The 15,983-nt window shown below is 44.2% G+C and overlaps 1 protein-coding gene across 1 annotated transcript in view; it reads left to right on the forward strand.

The window, feature by feature from the left end:
• LOC142587376 (epoxide hydrolase 4-like) overlaps positions 1-15,983 on the forward strand; it is a 200,615-nt gene that overhangs the window by 75,111 nt on the left and 109,521 nt on the right. The window lies entirely within an intron of this gene.

Here is a 15,983-nt window from a genome sequence, read left to right on the forward strand (position 1 = left end):
GAACCAAGTATGGGCTGAATGTCAAACCTACAGAAACAAGCTACTGAAAGGATGCTGTTATCATCCTCCCGATGCAAACCAGTACTTTCTTGTCGAACTGCGCAATAGTATTTCTAAAGCCCTTGAGCTCTGTCAGGCTGATATCGTCTATGTTTTTGGCGACTTTAATTTTCCATTGATCGACTGGAATAACCTATCATCCACTTGTCATACATCAATGGAGTTCATTTCCTTAATGTTAGATTTCAATTTATTCCAAATAATTACCCAGCCCACCCGTGGCACTAACATATTAGATTTAGTTTTCACTAACACCCCTGAAACAATTGGTGAAGTTGTTTGCTTAGACGGTTTCAGTGATCACAAGCTACTACAACTTACTCTTAACATTCCCTTGAAATATACAGGCGTCTCAAACAAAACCATCCGTGATTACAACAGGGGAGACTATGGCAATATTAACAAAGAACTTCACACAACTACCAATCATGAAGATTACGTGATCCTGAATAATCCATTTTCCAACATTTGTACCTGGTGTAACGAGTGGCAGAAGAACATCAATTTTCGCAAAAGTGTCTCTATGTCCTTCTCGACACGTACTACGCAATTGCGTCTTTCTTGTTGCTTTAATGGTATTCCTCTAGAAAACGTTTCTCAATATAGGTTCTATTCTACATTCTATTCACACACGATTTATCCTCGTCCAAAAATATTGAAGCAACTTGTTCTAAAGCTCTGGCACGTCTAGGTTACCTAAAGCAATGTCAGGGCTCAGCTTCTAAAGAAACAAAACAGCTCACATATAAAACCCTAGTGCGGCCCATCTTGGATTCATCATCATCATCATCAGCCTGGCTACATCCACTGAAGGGCAAAGGCCTCTCCCATACTGTGCTAATTGCTATGTGCTAATTGAGGCCATGTTGTCCCTGCAAACTTCTTAATCTCATCCGCCCATCTAACTTTCTGCCGCCCCCTGCGGCGCTTCCCTTCTCTTGGAATCCACTCCGTAATCCTTAATGATTTTCGGTTATCTTGCCTCCTCATTGCATTCCCTGAGCATGCCCCCCCCATTTCTTTTTCTTGATTTCAACTAAGATGTCATTACCTTGCGTCTGTTCCCTCACCCAATCTGCTCTTTTCTTATCCCTTAACGTTATACCCATCATTATTCCTGTAGCTGGTTGCGTCATCCTCAATTTAAGTAGAACCCTTTTCGTAAGCCTCCAGGTTTCTGCCCCGTAGGTGAGTACTGGTAAGACACAGCTGTTATACACTTTTCTTTTGAAGGATAATGGCAACCTCCTGTTCATGATCTGAGAATGCCTGCCAAACGTACCCCAGCCCATTCTTCTTCTTCTGATTACTTAACTCTTACGATCCCGATCCCCGGTCACTACCTGCCCTATGTAGATGTATTACCTTACCACTTCCAGTGCCTCGCTACCTATCGTAAACAGCTGTTTTCTTCCGAGACTGTTAAGCATTACTTTACTTTTCTACAGATTCATTTTTAGACCCACCCTTCTGCTTTGCCTCTCCAGGTCAGTGAGCATGCATTGCAATTGGTTCCTTGAGGTACTAAGCAAGGAAATATCATCAGCGAATCGCAAGTTATAAAGGTATTCTCAATTAACTGCTATCCCCAGTTCTTCCCAATCAAGGTCTCGGAATACCTCCTGAAAGCACGCTGTGAATAGCATTGGAGAAATCGTATCTCCCTGCCTGATGCGCTTCTTTATTTGGATTTTGTTGCTTTCTTTATGGAGGACTACGCTGGCTGTGGAGCCGCTATAGATATCTTTCAGTATATTTAAATACGGCTCTTCTACACCCTTATTCTGTAAAGCCTGCATGACTGCTGATGTTTCGACAGAATGAAACGATTTTTCGTAATCAATGAAAGCTGTATATGAGGGTTGGTTATATTCCGCACATTTCTCTATCACCTGATTGATAGTGTGAGTGTGGTCTATTGTTGAGTAGCCTTTACGGAATCCTGCCTGGTCCTTTGGTTGACAGAAGCCTAAGGCGTTCCTGATTATATTTGCGATTACCTTAGTAAATACTTTGTAGGCAACGGATAGTAAGCTGATCGGTCTATAATTTTCAAGTCTTTGGCGTCCCCTTTCCTATGGATTAGGATTATATTAGCGTCCTTCCAAGATTCCGGTACGCTCGAGATCATGAGGCATTGCGTATAGAGGGTTGCCAGTTTTTCTAGAACAATCTGCACCCCATCCTTCAATAATTCTCCTGTTACCTGATCCACCCCGGCTCCCTTCCCTCTTCTCGCATAGCTCCCAAGGTTTTCTTTACTTCTTCCGGCATTACTTATGGGATGTCAAATTTCTCTAGACTATTCCCTCTTCCATTAGCGGGTGGCACTAGTACTGTATAAATCTCCGTATAACTCCTCAGTCACTTGAACTATCTCAGCCATATTAGTAATGATATTGCCGGCTTTGTCTCTTAACGCATACATCTGATTATTGCCTTTTTCTAGTTGCTTCTTCACTGCTTTTAGGCTTCGTCCGTTCCTGAGAGCATGTTCAAGTCTATCCATATTATGCTTTGTTATGTCACATGTTATACGCGTATTGATCAACCATTAACTATTGATTAAGTTCTGCCAGTTCTATTCTAGCTGTAGGGTAACAGAGATTTATACATCGACGTTTCTTAATCGGATCTTTCGTCTCCTGCGATAGCTTACTGGTATCCTGTGTAAGGAAGTTACCACCGGCTTCTATTACACACTCCTTAATGATGCTCATAAGGTTGTCGTTCATTGCTTCAGCACTAAGGTCCTCTTCGCGAGTTTAAGCCGAATACCTGTTCTGTAGCTTTATCCGGAATTGCTCGATTTTCCCTCTTACTGCTAACCCATTAATCGGCTTCTTATGTACGAGTTTCTTCCGGTCCCTTCTCAAGACTGGGCTAATTCGAGTTCTTACCATCCCATGGTAATTGCAGCGCACCTTGCCCAGCACCTCCGCATCTTGTATGATGTCAGGCTTAGCGCAGAATGTGAAGCCTATTTCATTTATAGTCTCGCCATTCGGGCTCCTCCACGTCTACTTTCGGCCACCCCGCTTGCGTATGAAGGTATTCATTATCCGCATATAATTCCGTTGTGCAAACTGTACTAATAACTCTCCCCTGCTATTCCTAGAACCTATGCCATATTCCTCCAATGATTTGTTTCGAGCCTGCTACTTGCCTACCCTGGCATTGAAGTACCCTATAAGTACACTGTGTTTCGTTTTCACTTTACCCATTGCCGATTCCACGTCTTCATAGACGTGGAAGCGTTTTGACTTCCTTGTCATCATGACTGGATGTAGGTTGGCGTAGGCATGTACGACATTCAATTTGTACCTCTTATTAAGTTTCCCAACCAGACCTGCCACCCTCTCGTTAATGCTATAGAATTCCTGCATGTTAGCAGCTATATCCTTATTAATCAGGAATCCGACTCCTAGTTCTCGTCTCTCCGCTAAGTCCCGGTAGCACAGGACGTGCCCGCTTTTCAGCACTGCATATGCTTCTTTCGTCCTCCTAACTTCGCTGAGCCCTATTATATCCCATTTACTGCCCCCTAATTCCTCCACAGGTTCAGATTCAAATGGCTTCCTGTCCGGACCGAGAGATTCTTACGGGTGTGCTATCTGGAATCCATACCTGAAATCAGACGTAAAAAAACTCGAATCCATCCAAATAAAACTATCCCATTTATACACAGGAATTACGACAAGGACTTCCCCCTTTTCTACCCTTCGCTCCTTGAACCTCTCCTCTCTGGTATAGCGGCGTAATGTAGAATGTCTTAAGTGCTTTACACCACTCTTAACTCTGAACATTGCTAATCCTTGTAATACATTAAGTTTGCTAAAGCGTCTAACACATGGAGTTTTCACCTTCTAAATATAACACCCCTGTACGCCCGCATTGACAAATTCAAGTGCAGTTTTTTCTCCAATCTATCGAATTGTGGGACCACCTTCCCCCTAACATACGAAAATTGACACTTGATAATTTTGTTAAGACAATCACTGGTTGATGCCCTTGATTCCTAAAACCATGTATTATTCATTATGTTTATATGCATATATGTATGTACTGAGACCATTTCTTTCTCAACATATTCCTTATACTAGTACTTTGCAATGTACCTTTGATATGTGTACCCCTTTGGTGTGTGTGTAGCACTCTTGATTTTCTACCCCACTCGTACGATAACCCTCTTAGGGTTGCAGTATGTATGTACAAAAATAAAATAAATAGGTAAATACTTTATGTCCTGGCCTTTTTTTGTGTGTGTTAAATATCGCCCTAGTGAAAGTGATGTATCATTTTGTCGTGCGAATATTGTCGAAAAATTATTTCGGTGCGGTTCTCTTTTCCCATTTCTTTGTTATTCCACTCCTGCTTGGGCCCGTTCGCCTGGCGTATTGTGAAATAAATAAATAAATAAATAAATAAATAAATAAATAAATAAATAAATAAATAAATAAAAAGAAGATTGGGAATGAAATTGCAAGGCTGTCCCCACAGAAAAGCGGGCTAAACAGGCCGACATCCCTGAAACTCGAATTTAGGTGCTGTCATTGTCCTTGCAAATTTTGTTGAAACAATTGTTAATACGGACCATATTCAAAATGTTGAAGCCTGCATGCCACGTAATTCAAGATATTTCAGGAGCTACGTGCGCTCTAGTTCTTCTTAAACGATCGTGGAGGATGCATGTCTTGTTGACGAAATTGGTGACCTTGTCTCGCACACTACTGATGTTCTTGCAGAACATTTCTGTTCTGTTTTTCGTGTAAAGGATGTTTCTGCCTCAAGTAACCTTGCTTTTCAGTCGCGCCTGGTGTGTAAGCCATCACTCAATGAAGACCTTCTCTTGAAGTGTATAAAGCTTCTCAAATATTCCCTTTTTTGGGGTGCCTATGGCATGCCTCCTGCACTGCTTAAGAAATATGGAAGCATATTTATCCCTATTTTCACAAGCACCTTCATCAGATTCCTACAGTATAGTACATTTCCTAGCGTTTGGAAGGTAGCAGAGATAGTGCCTCTACGTAAATTAGGTGCTAGAAATGCAGTTACTAACTATCCGCCTAGATCCTCAGCGCTGAGTGGAAATTGTTTGAATATGTATTGCATTCTCTGCTTTATACTGGAGCTAGAAAATCTTTATTAGATGAACGTGGCTTAGTATCAGCCCGCTCCACAACAATAAACCTAATAACATTTGTGACCGATTGTGGTCCCTTTAAGGAGCCAATTAGACTCTCTTTCCTTTGCCCTAATTAAAACGTTTGATGCTGTTTGCCATCAGCTCCACATTACAAAGCAAATAGACGTACCTTCTTCCATCGCTGCCCTGATGTCTAATTCCCTAAGCAATAGATCGTGCATCAGTGACATTAATGGACGGAGCTCTATTAGCTACGAGGTTATTAGCGCAGTTCTCGAAAAACTGGTTCTTGGCCTTCCTCTGATCCTATTGTCCATAAATGACATTTGGTCGGCAATCAAACACTGCTCATTCCTTCTATATATACTGACGGTTTAAATCTATTTAACACTATCGGCAGTGTTCCCGACTGCATTCACTTCCAAAAAGACATTTTTCCCCTTTAAACTGGTGCAGACGCAACAAGCTACTGTTAAATGCTTCCATTACTGCAGTAATAAAGCGTACGTGGAAAACCCACCATGTGTGCTTTCATACACCCTTCGGGATGCTCCATTGCCCAGGGTCGATGAAATGAAAAATCTTGGTGCGTACTTCGGCAAAATGCTAAGCTTCTCATCTAACGCTAAATATGCGAAATAACGTGCCCTTTTCGCTGTTCGTATTGTTTGTCATATATCGCATGACTTCCACTCCCCTATTGCCTTTCTGAAATTGTATTTTACTGTGTGCTTCCCAGTGCTAGAGTATGGCTGTGTAGTTTGGGGGCTGAACCCGGAAATCTAATTCTGACCTCACTGAATACGTCCAGAATACATTAATATCTATTTTCAAGCACCGCTTTTGCCGTTTTGACGGCCATTGTTCAGCCCTTTCAAATATTCAACTATTCGAACCTCTAAAATCAAGACTTCATAACTCAGTCCTTCTGTTCCTCCATAGTGTGCTCCACGGCATTATACATTGTCCAAAGCTTTGTGATCGTGTGCACTTGCTCGTGCCACAAAAGTATGCTGGGTCGCATGCTGCGTTTTCTGCGCGGCCTTGTTCCACTTGAGACTGTCCTATGGTCCTAATATATATATATATATATATATATATATATATATATATATATATATATATATATATATATATATATATATATATATATATATATATATATATATATATATATATATATATGAAATAAGTATCCGCTTGCATTTTCTTCTTTCAGAGTTCATTTTCTTTGCTTTATATGCATGTAGGTAATCATGTTGTATGATTAAGTCTTTTTTACGTCCTCCTTCCCGTTTTTCGGGTTCTGTATTCATTCCTCTCACATTGTTTTGTCTAACACATTTCTTTGTACATTTTGTATCGCGTATTACTTTTTAGGCTTGGTAGCTGTTCCTAAGCACTGTAATAGCATGTGATTTATTACTTAACCAATTTATTGTTTAATTGATTTATTGATTTATTGATTGATTGTTTGACAATGAACGCATGTCTGCTCTGCCCTTGGCCTTTTTCTTTTGGGAAGCAGCAGTATATTCGATGTACTAGTTGTTACAAGCGTGCGCGTACTAAACGTCTGAGGCGGGCCGGATAACTAGCTGCGACTAAACAAGTCTGGCTCGCGACCCTTCTCCTGCAATTTATCCTAGTTGTCGCAGTGTGCTGTGACGCCTATCACCAATTATGCGCTGGCATGCTCAACATGGCCTTCCCGCCGAGAACCTGGGGGCCCAATTTTAACCTCTTTTGCATCCTTGGGTGACCTTGAGAGCGAACTGACAGGTCTATGAAAACTGCTCCTCAGCGTGCTGAAAGGCATGTGAGCTCTCAGTAATGAAATGGCCCACTTGCGCAACGAAAACTTGCGTCTCAGCCGTAACATCGCTCAAAGCACACTTCGCCAAGTAGACATAATGACGTAGACATTGTCGCCTCATTTCAGCGGGAAGTTGAATCGCTACCCTCCAATCAAGCACGGCGCCTCAGCAACTCAACCTGGTGTCCTCTACGGTTCACAAAGTGACACCATCTGAAAAGAACCCTTCTCTGAAAGGATCTACACAAGTTTCAAAAACTTACCCTACCCTTACTGCTCTCCCGGTGGAGCGTGCTGCCAAGAAGTCTATTGAGAAGACAACCAATAAAAGTCCTGTCTCAATTGACACTTCCAATGAATCGAAATTAACTGTTGCCCAAAGACACAAGAGTCTTAAAACTCTTCTTTTTACAGGGAAGCTCTTAAGGGCTAGTTCCCCCAGGATCGTGTCCGTGTGTAGACACATAATCCCGAAGACAGCACGATGCCGGGCCGACCCACGGCGGAGGTGAAGCAGGCTTTAAGCGCTTCCCATACGTGGTCCGATCCCGAAGATAGTGCATGCCGGGCCGACCCGCGGTGGAGCAGAAGCAAGCGTTAAGCTTGACTTGCACTCCATACAGGGCCCAACTCAGAAGGTAGTGCAATACCGGGCCGACCTGCGGCAAATGTGAAGCAGGCGTTAAGCACTCCCAATACGTGAGCCTATCCCGAAGATAGTGCATGCCGAGCCGAACCGCGGGGGAGGAGAAGCAAACGTTAAGCTTGATTTGCACGATGGCGGGCCGACCCACGGTGGAGGTGCAGTTAGCCGTTAGGCGGCCCATATAAATTCGCTGGTCATCCTTCTTCACAAAGCGGAAGTGCACTGAGTTTTGGTGTCGAAGCTCTCCCCACAGGCCAACCTTGCACACCTCACTAAACACCTTTAGTCTGTCAGTGTTGACACTGTCTGCTGCCACGGTCTCGAAGTAAAGTACTGCTCGTATTTTTCTTTCCGTATGGTTGTGGACGACGAAGTTTTGAAATGCCTTGATGACCCGTCGATGTGTCCCATCAGTTGCTTTTCCAAGCTTTCTTGTGTTGACCTGCACGATCATATGCTCCATGTCACTGAGTGGACCAAAGTTGGGGAAAAGTGTGTAGTTTAGCCATCTATTATCAGAACGCGCGAAGTCTACGTATAAAGGCTCTTGAACTATTTGCTAACATTGTTTCGTCTTGTTTGCCTATTGTTGTGCTAACTAAAATGTGCTTGTGCAGTGACAGGTGCTCTCACCTGTTCCCGCTTACTACGATACGTTTCGCAGTGATAGAGTCTGACCGTTATTCGCACAAAAAATACAGCACGCTTGTGCGACCTGTGGGAATGACAATCCATTCTCCAGCGAAGCTGTTTCTTTTGAGGTTTTGCATTGAGTCAGTTGCCAAAAATTTATTGACATACTTTAGATAAAACGTTCCCCACACATGACTGTTCCGTTTGAAGCCTTGCGCGAACATAATGCTTTCCTTAACGTGTTACGGAATTCTTAGAACGGCAGTAATTCATTAATACTCAATTCACTTTGCCAGAAGATTACCTGTATTGCCGCCCCTCCCCCATTTCCTCCCAAATTCGATTTCATTTGCGTTCACAGAACTCCCAGGGCAGCGCGTAAATTCAGTGTTTTTCGTAAAGCACCTATAAAGCTCTGAAATATTCACAGGCGTAATTTATTGGCAGGACCTTCCTTAGCCCACAAACTTTGACCTTTGCACACATTATTCATGAACTTTCCCTTAGTTTTGTCAAATACCAGCAAGGTGGCTTGTATATAGTTTGCCGAGAACACTGAACAAAGCAAGTAAATTTTTCGCATAATGTACGTAAATTTTGTAAAAAATGAGGATTCCATTATGATTTGTAACAATCCTAATTAGCACAGGGACGTGTTTAAATTTTGGGAGACGTAGAACTTAAAATGCTCCTTCTTTCTACAATATTTACATATTGTGTAACAGAGAGTTTCCTCGGGACATTTGGAAATGTTGATGAACTTTCTAAAGAATTTTTCGCAGCATTTCATCCGCATGCATCAAACAATGACAAATGAATTTGCGGTAGCGTTACCTTCAAGTTCTCTGAAGATGATAATGGTGACCTTTACAGTTAGGCCGATGTCCCTGGTTAATTTCCCACCACTCATAAAATATGGTCATTATGCTTCGAGCAATTGCATAGGTAACTTACTGCCCAAACCATAACTGACCTAGACACCTTCAAATTTGCGCACACATTGCGCATAAACTTCCTCTAAATTTCGTCAAATATAAACAAGGTGGCTTGCATTGCTCACCACACATGCCGGAGAAAGCATGTAAGACTTCGTGTCATATATGTAAATACAAAAAGCTAGGGTTCAATAAATATTTTCAATGCATCTGATAAAGCCAGGAACACAACTTTTTCGGCACACTTTACACTTACAAATTTTGATAGTTTCGCTGAATTTGAAGTTGATGTCTTGTGGAAATGTTTTATGACCCTGGGAAGCATCACAGATAGAGCCAATGTGACACTCTGGAAAGCTTGAATCAGTAACCTTTTGAAAAATCTATAAATACTCTACAGAGGTTAAACATTTGTCCTTGATCACTCACGATATGCTTTCTACATCAACGAAACATAACTTCCATGCCTCGCATAGTTAACCGAGAATACCTTGGGAAAACAACTGCATGCCTTTGTCAACGCAGCCAGTTTGGTGGAAGACGAGTACTAAGAAATTATTTTGAAAGCACCTAATTAATCTACATGCTTCCAATTTTTGGTACGCGTGAAACGTAAAGCCACACTCATTTCATAAAATTATGCGTATCTATTCTATTTCATTATAGTTCATTTAACGCAAGCAGGGAAACTTTTCAAGCATTTCATAAAACGCCTCCAACACTTTTCATATTGCGTTCTTGAATAAATAAAATGCAAAGGCGTTGACAAGCCTCTAAACGGGCATAAAACCACGTTTTAGCAATTTTACAGAGAAGCGATTCGACTCTACTTGATCGGGATGTTTGTGGCGTGCTCAGCCATAAGCGGCAACTCCCAAAGAGGTTTGTGTTTGAGTTTCCGCGTAAAACAATGATGTTTTCTCATAGATTCGAATTACAGTCTGATGCGATCATGTTTGTAGGCCGTGTGTAAGTCGTACTTTACGGATGTTGTGACACAGTTTACTTTAAGAGATTCCATTAGCTCAATAACGTCATCGGCCAGGCGGAGTGTATTCAAGAATGAAGATGTGTGCTGCGCTTCCGCACCCGTGCGTGCGCGCGTTATGAACGTGTGCACACAATATATCTGTCCTTGATGCGTGGATACTCGGCCCGTTACATCTGTCGCAGAGCGTGTGCTGCGACCGTAATCGCCATTATGGCAAACGCTGTCCAACAACAGTTCTGCCACAAAAGCTTGAAAACGAGGTTTGCGTATGAGTCAGTTTCTGCATGCAATAATTATGTGTTCTCGTATATTCGAATTGCAATGCGATGCTTGCTATCATGTGTGGAGGTTGTGTGTAAAAGACGTTTTTTGCCGCAAGTTAGAACGCACACAAAAGGAAAACACATAGAAACATCACGGTCGGCACTTCCAACTGGTTTAGTTTGGGCTGTGACCCATGAATATATATAAACATACACGCGTGCGCAGGCTGTTCACAAATCTAGGTTACCCAGCAGAGTGTGTTTCAAGTCTTTTAGCAAGCACCAACTAGGCCAACAAGCAGTTCTGTTGGGTGTAAGTCGTACTTTATTAATTATTTCACACATTTTACTTTGAGACATCCAATTAGCTCAACAACGCACTTGCGCCAGCCGTAGTGCCTACAAGATTGAGGATGAATGAGAACCGACCTCAAATGGCAGCTGGAATAGGGTTTTGTTTTTCAGTTTCCGGGTAGCCAAATTATGTTTTCTCGTATATTCGTAATAAAATCCGACTGGTGACTATGTTAGCCTATTCCACTTTTTTTCGATAACTAATTAGTCGCACGTGAACAGTACATGCGACGTCGACGAACATGGCCGATCTGTTCACCGAGATCAAATTCAATGATACGCATAGCTACCACCTCAATTCAAGCCCAGGCATGTATATTTCCCTATTGGTTCTCTGCAGAACTTAGAGCCGCTCTAAAGCATAAATAGCGCCCCTACAAAAAAGTCCTCAACTCTCGGGCCTAAGAAATTGATGGATAAATTCCGCCTCTTGTGGTGCTTCTGTAATCACCCTTATAAACGGAATCCCGACTCACATTGAGTGTTTCAAGAAGAGCTCCTCCAAGTGGCCAGTGGAGTTCTGGAGACACGTTCGCATGCGCTCGAGCAGCAAACGTAGAGATTGATCCGTGTGCTCGACTTCTGTAGCGGAGAAACGCAAGCAGCCCGTTTTTTTTGCCGTGCATTTCTCTGATATATATATATATATATATATATATATATATATATATATATATATATATATAAACGATGCCACGCTCCTGGGCTAGCACTTCTATTTTTTTACTCTTTTACGGGAATCTCTTCAGTGAATTCCAAAGGAAGCTTAGACCATCTTTGTGGAATGCCTCAGACACCCAGATCATTGCTTCTGGCGGCGCTGATGGCATCACGCCCGCCATTACCAATGCTTATGGCAATACCTTTCTACCGGTAGTGGCATCAATATCAAGTGTCTTAATAATTCGACATTAGCGCATGCTTGGAAAACCGCTCACGCTGTTTCTGTCTCAGAATCCGGCGTCGAAACGGATGTCGCAAACTATCAGTCGATTTCTCTTCTGTCTGATATTTGCAAGCCTTTCGGTTTACTAATATGATATATTCTTTGTCAGTATGTATCGAAAAAGAGGAACACCATAGTGGGCCATCCCTTCCAGCCTTTACTAGTGGGTTAAGCTCTCCAGCATTCTTTCCGGGGAACACCGCTCGTGCTAAGTCTGCACCCTGCGCTGATGGCTAGCCCGATCGTTGGTGGCTAATGAACACCTTTACACGCTTGGTGGATGTTTTTCCGGCCTACAACATCAACCCTGAAACTTCCATCCCATACCCTACGCTCAACTATGCCTGAAGACGCATCCCAGCAAACGCCTCCTACTCCATCCCTGCAAGCGCCTCCTTAGTCGGTCGTGTGGTCCGGAGAGCCTCGCCACAGAGACCCTGGAATTTTCAGCGGCGCAGACATCACCGGCGTCGAGGACTGGCTCATGACATATGAAAGGTTAATCGCCCACAACAAATGGGACGATCCCGCCAAACTGAGAAATGTGCTCTTATATCTCGCTGGTCTTGCCAGTCTCTCGTACAACAACCATGAGACAGACTTTCCGACGTGGTCCTCGTTCAAGACCTATTTAGGGGCTGCGTTTGGTTGCCCTGCTTGGCACAAGCTGCGAGCAGAATCGCGTTTGAGAGAACGTGCACAGCAGCCCGGTGAATCATTTACCAGCTGCAGTTCGTATACACTAGGTTTGTTTAAGAAAGTCAATGTGAGTCCGACAAAATCAGAAACGTCTTAAAAGGGACAGAGAACGAGGCCTTTAACATGCTACTTGCCAAGAATCCTCTGTCCCTGGCAGACATCGTCCCTATATGCCAAAGCTACGAGGAGCTACGCAGGCAGCACTCGTTGACACGTCCCCTTTCACGCGTGGCATAATTGCTGGTTTGGCTACCATCTCCAACCAGTCAGCGTTGCTTGCTGAAATGAAAGCATTCGGTCGGGAGGAAGCTGCGATCGAGCAGAAAATAGTAGAGGTCTTGCCAGACCCGAGCAAGCATCTTGCGGCGGCACCACTAAGTTACGCTGACGTCGTTGCGCCACCCCAACAGGTCCTGGTAACTGCACCACTCAGCTACGCAGTAGTCGCCTCGGGGACCCAGTCACTCTCTTCAAGTATGCTTCTCCGTTCGGTGGCTTACTCCCGACAATAGGCCAGTATGCTTTGCGCGTGGCTATGCTGGACACGTCGCACATTATCGCAATCGTGTACAGCCGGCTAGCGCCGCACTACTTGTCAAAAGCCACCCCAACCGTCCATATTACGCTCCCCCGCCGCGTCGCAATTGCACCCGACAACTACCCGCCATTCGCCGTATCCTTGCCGGTGCTCAGTGTCGCCGATGCGACCTCGCCCCAGCACTCAGGACGAGGGAGACTAATCGTTGCAGTTCAAGAGGCCAGAGCTGCGACATCGTCGAAATTGGAAAGTGCTCACCCCAGTCCCTCGAACGAAATCGAAGTGTTTGTTGACGGTGTTCGCGCACCTGCACTCGTGGACACAGGATCCGCTGTATGTGCTATGGACGCTAAGCTTTGCTCATTTTTTCTAAAAGTTCCGACGCCCCTTTTTGGGCTGTCCCTCCGCACAGCCAGTCCTCAGAATATTCACCCCTTAGTGGCTTGCACTGCTCCTGTTGTCATTGCCGGCGTTCTATACGCCATATAATTCATAATCATTTCCTCGTGCTCTGATGGCGTTATCCTCGGCTGGGATTGTCTCTTGCGCCACAATGCCGGTATTCATTGCGCACGGGCCGAAGTAGAACTCCCGCGTCTGTTAGATTGGCCGCTCACCAACAATTCTTCTACTTCGGGAAAACTACTCGTCCAAGCCGACACTCACATTTCTCTTAACGCCTCAACAGTCGTACCCATGACCTGCAGTGGAATCTCGGACGCTGTTTCACTACTCTCTCCGGCAATCTCCCCTGCGCCGGCCTCAAACCGCCACACATTGCATCGATACTGGACCGCAACCACCACTGCGGCAACGGCCGTATCGCGTATTTTCTGCAGCACGTCGTGTAACCGATGAGCAAGTCAAGGACATGCTTTGCCGCGAAGTGATACGACCTTCCAACATTCCATAGGCATCCCCTGTCGTCCTATTTACGAAGAAAGATAGTTATGTGCGGTTTTGTATGGACTACCGCCGCCTCAACAAGATCACTCGCAAGCATGTCTACCCTCTCCCGTGCATAGACGACGCGATTGACAGTCTACAAGGCGCATAGTTCTTTTCATCTTTAGATTTGCGCTCAGGGTGTTGGCAGGTACCCATGGCAGACGACGAACGGCCGAAGACAGCTTTTATCACATCCGACGGCTTATACGAATTTAACATGGTGCCTTTTAGACTCTGCGATGCGCCCAGAACGTTCTAACGTCTGATGGACACAGTTCAGCGCGGCTTAAAATGGCACACGCGCTTGTGCGCACTTGACCATGTTGTTTTTGCTGCTGACTTCATTACCCACCTTCTACGGTTCCGGTCTGTTGTAAGGTGTTTAAGAAACGCAGGGATACAACTAAGCCTCAAGAAGTGCCGATTTGCTGCTCGGTAGCTGACAATTCTAGGTTACACATATCCATTTTCTCGTGGACAAACATGTTGACATTCTCACAGCGAACTGCCTTTGAAAACTATTCTTCCTAAGACGCTCTCTAAACTGTGCTACACTTCCTGTGCGTTTTCTTAAAATGCCATCATTGGACCAATGCTAGAATACGCGATTGTCATATGGGATCCTTTTCGTATGGCCGCACTTCAGTTACAGAGTTCCTCAAGAGAAGTGGATTACCATCTGTGACACAAAGGAGCCGAACATGCCGTTTAAAATATTTATTTCAGCTCATAAAAGGCCACTACAACATTGATACACCGCGCTTTATCCCTTTTTCTGCTGGTTATGCTACACCTCATCGACACTCACAGACAATAACACCGTTAACTACTAAAAAGAATTGCTTCAAATTTTCCTTTTTTCCTAGAACTATTGTTGAATGGAATATTCCTACTGATGACGTTGTAACCCAATGCGCACTGTCATTATTTGAGTGGCATCAATGTTTATGTAGTGAGTGATATACTGTGTGTGGTTCAGTAACTGCTTGCCTTTGCACACGGCGAGTGACCTATGTTGTCTGCCCGTGCATTTTGTACTTAGATTTTTCAATTTCACTTTGTATGCAGCCTGCTAAGGCCCTGGAGACAGGACCGCAGTATAAATAAATAAATAAATAAATAAATAAATAAATAAATAAATAAATAAATAAATAAATAATAAATTCTCCCCGATCCAGCCAAACTTCGGGCCGTCGCTGAATATAAATGTTTCTCCTCCTCCTCCTCCTCCGTAAGCCAACGCCCGTCAAAGAATTGCGCAGTTTCATAGGTCTGTGTTCGTACTTTAAGTGCTTCATTCACAATTTCAACGCCTTGATATCGCCCCTGACGACGCTGCTTAGAAGGAACGGGCCCGTCACTTCGTGGTCATCCGAGTGCGACGAGGCCTTCACAAAGCTGCGTCGTTTACTAACGTGTCCGCCAAGTTTGTGCCATTACGACCCGACAGCCCATACCGAAGTAAACACTGATGCCAGCGGTGTTGGCCTCGGTGCTATTCTTGCCCAGTGCAAACAGGGGTTTCCTAATATGTCGTACCTTATGGAATTCGTACGGTTACGAACGCTGAGATCAATTACACTGTGGCAGAAAAAGAATGCCTGGCCGTCATCTGGGGTCTCACCAAGTTCAGGCCTTACTTGTATGGCCGTCGATTTGATGTAGTCATGGACCATCATGCATTATGTTGGCTCTCGTCCTTGAAAGATCCCTCAAGCCGTCTTGCCCTACGGCCACTTCGCCTGCAGGACTACGATATCCACGTGCGGTATCGCAGCCGACAGCCTTCTGACGCCGACGCCCTCTCGCTCTCTCCCTCGCCTGACGACAATGCCTACTGCTCACTATCCCACTTTACCGTTTCTTCGCTAGACCTTACCACAATCGCGCCTGAGCAGTGCAAGGATCATTGGATTACCTCTTTTAAAGATTTGCTTTCAGGTTTATCAGCACATTCGCACGCTCCGTCGTCAGGCTTACCATTTCGCCATTCGCGAAAACCTGCTTC

The sequence above is a fragment of the Dermacentor variabilis genome, chromosome 7 (assembly GCF_050947875.1).
Source record: "Dermacentor variabilis isolate Ectoservices chromosome 7, ASM5094787v1, whole genome shotgun sequence".
NCBI lineage: Eukaryota > Metazoa > Arthropoda > Arachnida > Ixodida > Ixodidae > Dermacentor > Dermacentor variabilis.